This window comes from Chanodichthys erythropterus, chromosome 6 (genome assembly GCF_024489055.1).
Source record: "Chanodichthys erythropterus isolate Z2021 chromosome 6, ASM2448905v1, whole genome shotgun sequence".
Taxonomy (NCBI): domain Eukaryota; kingdom Metazoa; phylum Chordata; class Actinopteri; order Cypriniformes; family Xenocyprididae; genus Chanodichthys; species Chanodichthys erythropterus.
Genome location: NC_090226.1, coordinates 19,181,262 through 19,195,767, shown reverse-complemented (window position 1 = coordinate 19,195,767; position 14,506 = coordinate 19,181,262). Strand labels below are relative to the sequence as shown.

The 14,506-nt window shown below is 36.0% G+C and overlaps 1 protein-coding gene across 1 annotated transcript in view; it reads left to right on the top strand.

Annotated features, from left to right (window-relative positions):
* Positions 1-14,506, top strand: part of LOC137021626 (inactive N-acetylated-alpha-linked acidic dipeptidase-like protein 2) — a 243,516-nt gene that overhangs the window by 94,238 nt on the left and 134,772 nt on the right. The gene's annotated exons all lie outside the window — the stretch shown is intronic.

The window sequence follows — 14,506 nt, the reverse complement described above, 5'->3', positions numbered from 1 at the left end:
ATTTTGTATACAATTAATCGCGATTAATCATTTGACAGCCCTACTTTGGAGAAATATGTCAAATCGATTGAGAACAACTATAAAAATTTTCCAAATGAAGCAACAGCAGCACTTCCAGGTAACACGCATTGGTGATGTTTTGTTCCTGAACTAATCAGTGCTTTTGAACCAGTTGCTGAGTTGCTTGAGTCATTGCAATGTTTCAATGACTCAATCATAAAGACAATCATTTTTTGCCACCTACTGGTATAATAATGTAACCTGCAGAAAAATGCACTTAAAGTGAATCAAGTGAAAATCAAGTTTTTAATGTTGTATATATATATGTCTATATGGTGTTTTTAATAAGCTTTAATACAAACATGTGCAAATTCATATGTCAACACCATTGCTGAGTATTTTTTTTCCTTAAAACTGCAGCCCCCCCCAAAAAAAAGACAGTCTCAAACCCGTGGTTTGAATTTGCTGGTGTCTGTGACATCACAAACTACCTTGTAACCAATAATGTCAGCAAGTCTCGAGAGAAGCCAGATTATCCTGGTATATTTTTCTGTTGATATGAAAAATCGTGTGGATTTAGCAATATGGCAGGTGTATGATGTATATTACAATGTTTTGATGAACTATATGCCTTTCTCCACCGACATTCTGAGTTGTTCCAAGCGTTTGTAAGGATACTGATTGTTAGACGTCAGCTGTCTGACTCTGAGATGGCAAACGGGAACCTGGTGCTGTTTGATAACATAGTCAAGCAATTACCCTTCTGTGTCCGATGTTGTAAAGAGTGATTAAATTGTGCGGCATTTACCTCAGTAAGTTGACCTCTGAGCTTGTGTGAGTGAGTGGAGGCGAGGCTAATTAGCATATCCATAGATCCCCGAATACTAAATTAGGCAATGGTGTAGGGTTACATTCAAGCTATTTTAAGGCATGAATAAACTTTCTAAATATGATCGAAGATCTTACGGATGTGGAACAACATGAGGGTGAGTAATTAATGACAGAACTATGCATTTTATAGTTTGGTCATATTTAATCATATTTCACAGTACTGTTTTACTATATTTGTGATCAAATAAATGCTGCCTTGGTGTGCATAAGCTGCTTTCATTTAATACAAATAAATAAATAAATAAAACATCTTACAGACCCCAAATTTTGAACGGCAGCCTAAATATTCCTTACCAGGATATATTAATCTGAATATATCTATACTGTACTTATCTCCTTAATTATGAATGCTTTCACCAGTGGTTTAGTTTGCAAAACTGAACAAGCACAAAACCTTTGTGCCTAAAAAGGTACGTATATATTGTAAATGTGTCAGATATGAATTTGTGCCATGAAAATATAACTAATTTGATGGCACAGTTTGGTTTTTATTCACTAAAGTTACAGCTTACAACTTCATGTTACAGTTACTCAGTCTTTAACTTGACTTACCACTTTTGATCATTTGCATCCATTAGTACGGTCCTATTAGGTACTTTTTTTCCCTTGCATCCATGCAGAAAGACACAAACCATCACAACAGAATAAGAATAAAGCGCTGCAACGTATGATTACATTTGAGGAACTTTTTTGTATAGTAATTATACTTCAAGCAGTGGTTCGTTTACTTGATGAGTAGCTTGATTACTTGGGCTCGAGGCGCTTTTTAAGGCACCGTTCATTATAGGAATGCTTTACTGCAGTGACGCCCTTTCCCGCATCTCAGAGCTGATCCTCATGTGTTCTCTTTCCTTTCTACCCCTAAAACCAATGAGCATTTGGAATGCACTCAGGCTGAAAATTGCCTTTTCTACCATCGCTATCATTTGATTGGTATTCCAGCTAATAGACATGCAAATAAAACAGAGGGTGCATTGCACTTCAGACAGAAATGTGGCACTTGGTCAATAACATTATGGAAATGTTGCTTCTACTTCTTCAGCTCTTTGTGTGAGCCTGATATCGCTGTTGCCAAAGTGCACAAGGGCCTTAAGTTGAGGAAATTACTCTGCTGTCTACGTTTTCTCTATAGCGGCACTTCTGTCCATTTGGCGTGATTAATACGTCAGTCTCGTGTTGAACTGCATGTCCTGCCGTCATCGTCGATGTAATGCGTTTTTGAGTAGAGGTGTGAAAGTGGTGACAATTTCAATGTATCATGAGAAAGTTTTTATAAGGTTTCTACTGAAATAAAGGACTGTCACTCACAACATTTAAGAATATGAGAATGACATTTTGGAGGTTTAGATGTGTTATTGATGGAGGATGGGTGGGCAGCAGCACTGCAGGCCATAAGCTTCCTGCCATCTCTTTCAGAAGGTCGGGGCTGCCCCCTGCCTGGGCCGGCTAGGACTGTCTTCTCTCATCTGCAGAGGGTGGGAGGGCTGCTTAGTTTGTCCTGTTGCTCGGACCCCTGCTGTTGAACACTGTGCCAGAAATGTGGCCCCTGTCAGCTGGCTGTAAGTTTGCCCTTATTGCACAGATAAAGGAACGTAATGATATATAAATAGCTGTATTTAGCACATATACCATGGACACAGTTCACACACCCAGGACTTTAAATGAAGCCAGATCCTCTAGTGCTGCAGATTTGCTATAGGGGTACACAAGAAAATATTAGTAATGACAGAAAACTAACTCTCATGTTCTGTTTGGACTGTGAAAGACTCCTGTTTACTAGCTCAAAAACACACTTGCACTTAAGCATCAGATTGATTATTTATGATTTTTCATCATCTTTTGAAAACTATTTATAAACAAAATAAATAAATAATACAATATGACAAATGTTACATTATGTATATCTGAGTTCTTAAAGACCCCAGGTAGAAAACAAATAAATGCAATGAATTATCTAACATTCTAACAGTCTCTGACTGATTTATTTGCAGTATCCTTCCATCCACAGTATATGCCTGTCTGTCCGTCCATCCAAATATTCCAAATATCCATCCATCCAGACTTGATTATTGTACGTGCCTATGAGTTTTGATTTAAGTGCTTGTGGAAGAGATGAGATAGAGAAAAAGACTTAATATTGAATGACTGAATAATAATATTTTCAAACATGCAGCATTAGGGTCTCTTGGACCTTTAACATAAAGTAAATTTCAACACACATGAGGGTTAATATATTTAATATTATAAGAGGTTCATATTAATTTACTTTCTTGACATACACTACTTGATGTCAAACATTTCAGAGTTTTATTATTATCATTCACAGTTTTCACATAAAAACTAATTAGAAGTGTTTGTCACTTTGTAATGAGAAATTGTCCAAAAGCATTACAGATAGCAGCCATTCAAGCACAATTATTTATTTTTTTTCTTTTGTTATCACAGTTACAAACCCATCAAATGCTGACTTTTTCTTGATGATTAATAAGAAAGATTTAACCGTAAAATATCTTGACTACTGTTAATCTTCGATTTTAAGCATTCAGGACAATTAATTTCAAAGTTCAAATAAGTATTTATTAATCAGTAATTAATCAATAATTGATGAATAATCATTTATTTATTTGTTTGTTTTCAATTTGATTGATTTGATTGATTGATTGATTGATTGATTGATTGATTGATTGATTGATTGATTGATTGATTGATTGATTGATTGATTGATTGATTGATTGATTGATTCTTGCATTTGGCTGTTATAGTTCAAATTGCCTCAAGCTTATCAGAGTAGAAAAATATATACTTGGTCTTGTCGAACATTGCTTTAATGTTATAAATCTGTGAGAACAACCCTGCTCTTGCTCTTGGTAACAATTTTTCTCTGCTTTTAGCGCAAAAGTTGGCCCAGTATTTATAGAATCACCTAATCCTAATGTTATTTACTTTTGTCCAGCACTGCTGCTGTCGAGCCGCCTCTCACTCATGAACCTCCCCTGCAGGGCCTGGCCCTTGCCATATATCCTAAGAGACATGGCCACAGTTTAGCCTCTGCAAATAGGGAATAATTTTACCAGACAAGAATTTACAGTTGTGCCTCTCTGCAAGCCCTCTGGCTTTGAATCCATTCCTCTCTTAGCATGCTGAGTGTGTGTGGCGATTATGGCTTTAGCCAGAAGCAGAATTTACACATGCCTGTATCTCACAAATGGGCAGTAATGAAGAAGATAGTATGTGTTTGTGTGAAAGAGGGAGTTTTAACGACATTGGTGTGAGATGTGCAATCGACTGAAGCCTTATGGTCTGATGCCCTGTGGTCTAAGTTCAGACTGCAACTGTTTTTTTGTTTTTGGGGGTTGGCCCTCGAGCAGCTGTATTCAACATTTATAGAGTCTGTATTCAACACTAGAGTCTATAGCTGTTTCTCAATATGCATTCTTCAGCGATCTTGCATCCTTGTGTTCTTGCTTTACGTCATCATCAACCGTCGAAGTTCATTCCAATACTCAAGAACGCAAGAACAGAAGATGCATGAAAGTACCCGGATGTGTTCTTGATATCGAGGATCCATCGAATGCAAACTTGAGGGATCGAACCATTAAAAATCCCAGAAGACGCTGCGGCGGTCGACGTACAGAAGCCTGTAAGCTTTAAAGTTCTCATTAGATTCCAGCTACAAGCTCGCAAATACGAGACGGCTCGTGAAAGTAAACTGTTTGTTTTGCTTAATTTTAATAAAGTTATAACCAGAAAGCCTGCAGTATTTTTATTGGCATATAAAAAATAATCTTAACATTGACAAAGCATAACAGCCAAAGGCTACTCATTTTCAAATACGCGCGGTGAAATAAAAAGATATAAATTTATATGAAACAATGTCTATAATAATATGAAAGATTTTTTTTAACAGGTTATGACAATTGTTTGTGATGTTATGTTGTATTTATTGTGCATTAGCCAATTATAATATGTTGGGATGGTCAGTTGAGCAACAAGATCGCAGGACATCTCAATTCTCAAATGATGCGTTCTCTGTCCTCACGTCCTTCCGAGATCGTTCTTTCAAGGTCACCTGGCAAGACCGGACTCCATGATAACGCAAGTCTGTTCTCTGCGTTCTTGGAATTGAGAAACAGCCTATATCTATAAACATGAACAAGCATTTGGCAAGCAAATCATAATGTGACAGCAGTGTGATATGTTATACTCCATTTAAAACTATTCTAAATGGCTTTTTATGTGGTTTTATGGTTATGCATGCATTGTTTATAAATATTTGGCCTGCTATATGATATTATATTATATATTTTCTTGAAATAATTTATTATTTAATGTCTATATACAGTGCTCAGCATAAATGAGTACACCCCCTTTGAAAAGTAAAATTTTAAACAATATCTCAATGAACACAAAAACAATTTCCAAAATGTTGACAAGACTAAGTTTAATATAACATCTGTTTACCTTATAACATGAAAGTAGGGTTAATAGTATAACTTAGATTACACATTTTTCAGTTTTACTCAAATTAGGGTGATGCAAAAATGAGTACACCACATAACAAAAACTACTACATCTAGTACTTTGTATGGCCTCCATGATTTTTAATGACAGCACCAAGTCTTCTAAGTTGGTGACTTTTTGCAACATCTATCTTTTTCCATTCTTCAAGAATGACCTCTTTTAGAGACTGGATGCTGGATGGAGAGTGATGCTCAGCTTGTCTCTTCAGAATTCCCCATAGGTGTTTGATTGGGTTCAGATCAGGACCCACTGAATCACTTTCACCCTGTTCTTCTTCAGAAATCCAACAGTGGCCTTAGATGTGTGTTTAGGATCATTGTCATGTTGGAAAAGTGCACGACGACCAAGGGCACGGAGTGATGGTAGCATCTTCTCTTTCAATATAGAGCAGTACATCTGTGAATTAATGATGCCATCAGTGAAATGCAGCTCCCCGACACCAGCAGCCCCACATAAGGACACTGCCACCACCATGTTTCACTCTAGGTGTAACGCTTCTCATATGACAGCACATAAGTCACAGGCGGACATAGAGAACTGCGTTTCATGCGTTGTTTACTGTAACACAACAAATAGACAAGGATAAACATATATCCTTTGGCGACAGTGGGCATTTACACTCATATGCATCACCTCTCAGCATCAGATAAACTTCTCTGCTGTTGCTTTAAACAAACAACTGAACACGACGAAGTGCGCATCTGTCTCAATAGAACAGTTTTAACAGTCAAGATTCAAACAAATAAACATACCTGTAACACGACAAGGAGACAAGGAGAAACGTAGACAGTCGGCATTTACACTCATATGCATCTAAAAGAGCAAAAGAAATGAGAGATTCACTTGCATTTGATTCAAAAAGATGGTGTCAGCCATGCAATGCACATGGTGAGAAAATTGCATCTAAACTCTACAAAGTTCATTAAATACAATCACAGTCACTTAACATCTTATTTCACAATATCACTGAACTTCAATCTTAATATTATTTAATATTATAAATTAACAAGTACTAAGTTGCAAAGAAATCTCATTTTACCAGAGCACATTTACCTACCACCGCTCAGCTGGGGATGGGGCGTGGTTTCACAAGTAAGACAAATGACCCACTAATTACTTAATGTCACCACAAGGGGTCTCCAAACAATTAATAAATGAACAAAAACACAGTAATTTTGATGAAAGTCATAAACTTTTACAGTAACATTTTAATCCTGTTTCATAGGCACCATGCAGTTGTCTTTGTATTCCTCACCTTTGCGACGCCATACAGTTTTGAAGCCATCAGTTCCAAAAACATTTATCTAGGTCTCATCACTCCAGAGTATAGAGTCCCAGTAGTCTTCATCTTTGTCAGCATGGGCCCTGGTAAACTCTAGGCGGGTTTTTTTGTGCCTGGGCTTTAGGAGAGGCTTCTTTCGTGGACAGCATCCATGCATGCTATTCCTCTGCAGTGTACGCCATATTGTGTCATGGGAAATAGTCACCCCAGTTTGGCTTTCTACTTCTTTAGATAACTGCAGTGAACTTGCATGCCAATTTTCTTCAACCCTTCTCATCAGAAGACGTTCCTGTTGAGGTCTGGACGTCTCTGTGAGATGGTTGCAGTTCCATCTTTTTTAAATTTTTGTGCCACATTTGCTACAGTATTCTGAATGATAAGTAAAGCTTTGCTGATCTTCTTGTAGCCTTCACCTGTCTCGTGTAAAGAAAATATTTTCTTTCTCAGGTCTTGTGACATTTCTCTTCCATGTGGTGCCATTGCTGACAGCATGAAATGGGAATGGGTTTTAACACCCTTTTATAGTCAGCTGTCTGCTGGACACATGTGTAATGAATAATTAGACTCACCTGTGGTTTAATTCTTGATAAATTAGACTTTTGTAGTCTAAAATTTTGCTTTGCTCCAGAGACGTTCAGTGGGGTGTACTCATTTTTGCATCACCGTAATTTGAGTAAAACTGAAACATTTTTTCTCTAAGTTATATTATTAACCTTACTTTCATGTTATAAGTTAAACAGATGTTATATAAACTTGTCAACATTTTGGAAATTGTTTTTGTGTTCATTGAGATTTAAAATATTACTGTTCAAAGGAGGTGTACTCATTTACGCTGAGCACTGTATATCATAACTTTAGGGGAAAGAAGAGAAATCACAGCTGCAGGACTTTCTCTGATACTTGGGTTTGTCTGAGGACAAAATTGATCCTAACTGAAATCTTAACGTTTAATTTATCTGTAGTAAAGCAGCTAGCAACCATACCCTACTGAGAAAAATATTTAAAAGTTGCTGTTTAGTGTGCCAAACTTGAAATGTTACTCTTTTTTTTTTCTGTTTATTGAAAATATGAGGAAATTTGTGACATTGAGGACCTGTAATGATCTGTGTGTTATGTAAGGCTCCTGCAGGTGAGAACACAAAGAGAGAAGCTATTAAGCTGTCATTAAAACCTAATCATCATTAAACGTAAATTTGCCATCCCCCTGGTCTGCTGATACTCCAGCAACTAATCATAAAAAACATAATAAAGGTCAATTAAGCAACTATGTCATTTTAAAAACTCTGGATGCCTCCGTTTTTATTTATTTTTTTGGCCCACAAGTCTGTGGTGGGTGACTGTTGGCTTCTTGTGTACTTTTCCATCTGCATGGATGCAGTCTGTGAATTTTTCATTTGATGCAGAGCAATGGAGCTACACACACTCACTGAATACTGTCTAATGGATAACAGATAATATATTGGTTTGGTCATATCTAGAGTGTGATTTTGTTACTGGGGAAAGATATAAAGGATGGTCTGAACAAATACACTTGCACACATTCGTCTAACAAATAAAGCTTGGTTTCAGCTACAAAAGGTTTGAGGTTATTTTGAAACACAGCATTATTCCATAATGTATTGTTGTGTCAGATCGGCCATTTCCTTTGGGAACTTGACTAGCAGGCCCAAGGAGATTGGAACACTGTCACCTTATAACAGGTTTCTTTTTGGTGAAGAACATTGTGCTACTGTATTTACTGGTTCCAACCTTCTTTATCAGCTGTGGAACTGAATGTCAACGACTTGCGAATCCAAACATCACTCACAAACCCACACACACAGCAAACATGCAAACAGCATAAGGTTGCCTTAGACACTCAAACTGCCATCTGTAAGAAATAAAAATGAGCATTGATGAGTTGACGGACTTTTCACAGACTGTGATGACGCATTTCCATAGTTACAGTATCAACATCAGAAATTTTCTCAAGGACATATTATAAAAAAAAAGCCTTCTGTATAGATAAAAAGCCTTCTGTAAAGTTATTTACTAGACATCAATCATATATACATTAAGACTATTATGAGCTTCTTTTCTATGGCTTCTGTCTTAGTGCATTTCAAAGAAAATGAAACCTTTGATCATTGGAGCTGATCTCTGCATTTCCTTTACAGACACCTCTGCTTCATTACTCTGTCCTTTGCTCTTTCTTCTTTTCATTTCACCAGCCACCCATTCACAAATTAGTACCTTGAATTCAACTGCTACAGTAATACATACATTAATCCCCCTCTCTGCCTCTTTCAAAGATAGATTGACTTCCCTGAGGAGAAGAGAGCAAAGTGGCGATGGAGCTTAGGTTTTTTTTTTTTTTTTTTTTTTTTTTAAGAGAAAAATATGACACATATTTGTCATATACTCTACTGTTCAAAAGTTTAAGATGTTTAAGAAGTCTCTTACACTCGCCAAGTCAATATCAATATTACCATTATTTACTAAAAATTTAAAATAATTGTTTTCTATCATAATTTATTTTAAAGTATAATTTGTTCTTGTGATGGCAAAGCTGAATATTTGCCAGTCATTACTCCAGTCTTCTGTGTCAAATGATCCTTCAAAAGTCAATGTCGTTATTGCCACTTTTGATATATTTAATCCAGCCTTGTTGAAGAAAAAATATTAATGTCTTTAAAACAACATCTTTCTGGCCTCAGAACGGTACTGTATCTCATTTACTTTAGTGTTTTCTAATTGATCATGTTATTAATATCGCGTTAGACTGACATGTTGTAATTATGCAGCTTTTTTGATAATATATTCAAAGATTATCAATATTATGCAACAAGTAGTTCAAGCCCCCTCAATTATCATAAAACACCTTTTCATCTTCTCTGAAACAAAATATACTCAAGAAAAAAAGCAACGATGGGAAGGATGTTAATTAATAAGAAGTATCTCCACTAAAGCATACTTAATTTGCTATTCAGTTTCCAGGAAAGACAATGTAATTTACCCATGATCTTATACTAGGCTAGTTTTTTTTTTTTTTTTTTTTTCAGTGTTAAGCTGCTATATTCACTGCAAAAAAGTAAACAAATTTATGGTTGTGTGACCTCAGGTTTAACACATGAAAGACTTGAAGGGATGTAAGCAGGACTGTACAATCACTTGAACTCAAAAGAGATGAGTGAGTTCTCGTCATGAAAACTGCTGCCATTGTTCTTATGGAAATTAATGACCTGCTTTTTTGAAAATCAATTTGCATCTAAATGTGCAACTCCATAACATATTTTAAAGCGAATAAAAAAACAAATATGGCGAGATCAATTTAATTTGCTTTAAATGACTCACAGAACAAACATAAAGTCTGTATTTGTATTGTAAATAAAATATTGTTGGACTGCATACTGCTTACTTAAGTGGAAACTGTATATTACATGATTTTCTGAATAGAATACAATTGAATTTTGAGCACACAATATTCTAGAATATATGTGTGTACACTTTGTACTGCATAATGAACATTTATAATGAAGTGCACATCCAGTAGTTTGATATAATGATATTTTGAACACAGCACATATATGTGTGCATCTTACGCTACATTCTTCAGGATGAAAGCAACCCCTGTTGTTTATCAACATGAGCTTGTCCCAAATACAGTCATTCTCAGAGATATGATTTGTAACACATCGAGACTGAATGAATAAGTTTGTATGTGAGCTACTGACGTGTTTGTAATCTGAACACTGCACATATGGCACCACCACAGGCGTGTAATATATATCTCATGAGCATCTCTGTGTGGAGGGAATGAGTCTAAGCCCTGTGGGTAATCGCACTTCAGCAAATAACTCTTCCTGGGAGGCTTGTTTGCTCAAAAAAAAAAAAAAAAAAAAAAAAAAAAAATTGATGTTCTCGCAGTTATTTTGGATCATCTTCAGCTCTTTTATTTTTTATTTTTTTGTAAGTGCTGATGTTTGTACTGTATAGTGTAGTACTGTGACTGTGTCCTATTAGCACTACCTTGTCTTCTACTTTAATCATAAGGCCATTAGTTAATCTTTGTCTAAATTTATCTTGCTTACTGAAATGTAATGAAGTATACTAAAATTAAACACGCAGCCCGTTGCATCAGCAGGGAGGCATCTATGGCATTGAGCATGCTGTATCTAATTGATTTGTGATGTGAATCTGTTTACTGAACAAAGTTCACAGGGAGCTCAGGTGAGTAATTCTGTGTGGAATAAGGGAGCTTTGTTTGTGCTGATTACAGTGAAGAAGGAACATTGCTTGAACCTTAAAAAAGATCAAGTAAAGTACAAGATGTCAAGATGTTGCAAAGGCTCACTGTGAGTGTGACTGTGCATGCATATATCATCCAGGAAAATATATCTAGATATCTATATATAGATATATCTATTTTTCTTTTCCCCCAGAGAGCTCTGCATTTTGTGAATGTGTATGCTGAAATTTGATGTAATACTTATACTAATACCACAACCAAGTCAAAAAAAGGACAATTAAACAAACATGTTAATGAGTTATTTGCAGATTTTAGGAGAAATTAAACACAATAAGCCCTAGCAACACACATTGGGTCGAATTGGTTATTGTTAGTGCAATAAATGGTGACATAAATGAATAAAAACAACCATTCATACTGGACAATAAATAGAGACACTTTGCAATTAGGGGGTTGTAAACAAGTGAGCTAGACAGATTTTAGCCTTGCAGGTGAATTGCTGTATTAAATTGAGGATTTATAATTTTTCCTGCCCTGATTTTAGTCCTCTGATTCGAATGCTCTGCTTTGAGATTTTAGTGTAAACGCCCACTGCTGTGATTGGCTAACATCATTACATATGAAAATAGCTAATTATTGCATATGGAGCTCTCAAACTTTTAGTACGTTTTTACAGTTCTCAAGGTTTACTAATCATGAAAAGTGTTGATTATAGCATTATAATGTGTTTGTGGCATGAAAGGTTGCAGTGATGAGCATGTAGCTGATCACAAACATGTTGAGCACATGAATGTAGTGATCTCGTCATTGTAATTCGATTTCTGCACACTAATGAATGCTTTCATTATAACTAACAGTTCAAACACAATAATGTAAATAAGAGATTCATTGATTCTAATGGGAGTTTTGGCAAGAGTCCAGAACTTAGTCACTGATAACATCACCGTTTGATTGACAGCTACAGCGATTGTAAAGGGTTCTTAGATCGCTTTCGATATACATTTTAATCACAGTTTAAATAACAGATTATTTTCATCCTACTAAAAGAAACTATGTGAAGTTGACCGTTTAGTACTGGTTTGATTTACTGACAATAAACAATTCTGTGACAAAGAACATCTGACTGTAGGCCTACATGAATCTTTACGTATCAGAAATCACTGGTCACTGGTGATTTTGGTTAGATACATAAACCATACATATCAAACGTTTTGTAACACTTTAGTATAGGGAACACATGTATACTATTAACTATGACTTTTCCCTCAATAAAATCCCAATTTACTGCTTATTAATACCAAAGTCCCTTTAAGACAAGTCATTTCACTCGGCGGTCATCTTTGAAATGCCTCTCCGACATTCAAGTGCAGCTATCTCTTTGAATGGGGAAATATCAAATTCTCCAAAGCTTTTTGCCAAGCTTTCGGTTAAACTTCATATTTGCAATCACCAACGAAATCTGACAGCAACTGTCCCATAAATTTTGTTTCTAAACGCTGGATTCATGAAAAAAAAAAAAAAAAAAAAAACTGCATTTTTCAGGCTGGATCAAGTTAATGTGCATGCACAGTCCTACATGCGCGTCTCTTGTGTCTCATTTTGGAGACGCGCGTCTAACTGAACCGGAGCTTCTAACGGCCACTGCAGTGATGCAGTGACTTTACCAATCGGTGATTGGCTCTTATTTAGAAGGTAGGACATATTCCACCTTATTGCATGTTGCACTTTCTCCCATTCAAAACAGTACGAGTGACGCGTCTTGTGTTATAATCTTTTTTAATACTTAGTATGGTTGTTGCTAAGTTTAGGTATTGGGTAGGATTGAGTGTAGAATAAGTTCATGCAGAATAAGACATTAATATTTGCTTAATAAGTACTAATAAATAGCCAATATTCTAGTAATATGCATGCTAATAAGCAACTAATTAAAAGACCTTAAAATAAAGTGTTACCAAACTTTTTTTTTACTTGCATAAGTGTGGCGCGCCATTCCTGTTGGATCCATTATAGAAGGCATAGCATTGTCTGTCCTCTGGAGATAAAGGGGTGTGTCTTTCACTGGCACCATGAATCATTCTTACCGAGAGCTTAGCATGTTAGTTGACATGATGTATTAAATGCTCCTCTCCTGCACCCATGTAGTATGGACTCCACTATATCAGCCATCTTTCCTCAGTATCTACAAGGCTGAAACAGTGAGTGCATACCCTCTCCAGGAGTTCATCAAGGTCAGGACTACTTTATTTCCAGCCCTGTAATATCTCCAGATGGAGCGCAACCTAATGGGTTTTTAGGGCATCTTGTACCTTTAAATGTGTTGTTTGTTCATTTTTAGCTGTACTACAGATAGAACTAACAGGAAAGTATGAGCGCTATTGACCACAACCTTGTTTGTGTTTTATTTATCTAGACGAATAAAAGTACTTTTAGGATGGCAAAAAAAAAAAAAAAAAGTGAGTGGTCTAAACATGTCCTGACAGCATTAGACTGAAAAGTTCTCACTTCATGTCTCTCGTTTTATTCAATTCACTCTGCAGCCATTATCAGATTCTGTTGTGTCTGGATATGCAGTACTACAACATCAGTTCTGCACTGAACACCATGATTCACTATTCATGAATGTGAATTGCATTTAATTTGAGATAGAAAACAGGATGCAGAATTGCAATTCAGTTACGAATGCAAAAGTAGTATTCAAGGTATAGGAACAGCTAATATAACTATCAAAATGGATCTTTACAAAGTGTTCGTCATGCAGCATGTCTAATCGCGTAAGTATGGTATTTATTTGGATGTTTACATTTGATTCTGAATGAGTTTGATAGTAGCCTATGTGTGGCTAACAGGCTAAAGCTAACATTACACACTGTTGGAGAGATTTATAAAGAATGAAGTTGTGTTTATGAATTATACAGACTGCAAGTGTATGAATGTAAATGAAAATAAGGACAGTCTTGTCTCTGTGAATACAGTAAGAAACAATGGTAACTTTAACCACATTTAACAGTACATTAGCTATTGCTATTGCTCCATCTGCCATTTTACACTGTTGTTCTTGCTTGCTTACCTAGTCTGATTATTCAGCTTGTCTTTCTTGTCCTTGTCTAATGCCTTGAACATGAGCTGGCATATGCAAATACTGGGGGCGTACATATTAATGATCCTGACTGTTACGTAACAGACAGTGTTATGTTGAGATTCGCCTGTTTTTCTGAGGTATTTTAAACAAATGGGATTTATATAAAAAGAAGGAAACAATGGTGTTTGAGACTCACTGTATGTCATTTCCATGTACTGAACTCTTGTTATTCAACTATGCCAAGGTAAATTCAATTTTTAATTCTAGGGCACCTTTAAAGTTTGGATAAAATCACATTTAAAAGGTTAAAGATAATGAGTTCAGATAATATACTCTCTCTAAACAGAACCTTGGCCCTTGTGACATTTAAGCAGATAATTACATATACCATGTTACTTCAAAAGCCCCACTTTAAGCCCAATAATCACTCCCTGTATCCCCCTATGACCAAGAAAAAAAATAAAGCTCATTCTAAGGGGACCTTCCTCTGCGTTCATTCCCACAT